This window comes from Austrofundulus limnaeus, unplaced genomic scaffold, assembly GCF_001266775.1.
Source record: "Austrofundulus limnaeus strain Quisiro unplaced genomic scaffold, Austrofundulus_limnaeus-1.0 Scaffold1806, whole genome shotgun sequence".
NCBI classification, from domain to species: Eukaryota; Metazoa; Chordata; class Actinopteri; order Cyprinodontiformes; family Rivulidae; genus Austrofundulus; species Austrofundulus limnaeus.
Window position 1 is genome coordinate 48004 of NW_013954208.1, and position 753 is coordinate 48756.

Genomic DNA, 753 nt, shown 5'->3' on the forward strand with positions numbered 1-753 from the left:
ATCAGAGGTTAGGGTTCAGGGATCAGAGGTTAGGGTTCAGGGATCAGAGGTTTATGGTTCAGGGATCAGAGATTAGGGTTCAGGGGTCAGGGATCAGAGGTTAATGGTTCAGGGATCAGAGGTCAGGGGTCAAGGATCAGAGGTTTAGGGTTCAGGGGTTTAGGTTTCAGGGATCAGAGGTCAGGGGTCAAGGATCAGAGGTTTAGGGTTCAGGGGTTTAGGGTTCAGGGATCAGAGGTTTAAGGTTCTGGGATCAGAGGTTTAGGGTTCATGGATCAGAGGTTTAGGGTTCATGGATCAGAGGTCAGGGATCAGAGGTTTAGGGTTCAGAGGTAAAGGATCAGAGGTTTGGGGTTCAGGGGTCAGGGATCAGAGGTTTAGGGTTCAGGCATCAGAGGTTTAGGGTTCTGGGATCAGAGGTTTAGGGTTCATGGATCAGAGGTTTAGGGTTCATGGATCAGAGGTCAGGGATCAGAGATTTAGGGTTCAGAGGTAAAGGATCAGAGGTTTGGGGTTCAGGGGTCAGGGATCAGAGGTTTAGGGTTCAGGAATCAGAGGTCAGGGGTCAGGAATCAGAGGTTAGGGTTCAGGGGTCAGAGGTCAGAGGTTAGGGTTCAGGGATCAGAGGTTAGGGTTCAGGGATCAGAGGTTAGGGTTCAGGGGTCAGAGGTCAGAGGTTAGGGTTCAGGGATCAGAGGTTAGGGTTCAGGGATCAGAGGTTAGGGTTCAGGGATCAGAGGTTAGGGTTCAGAG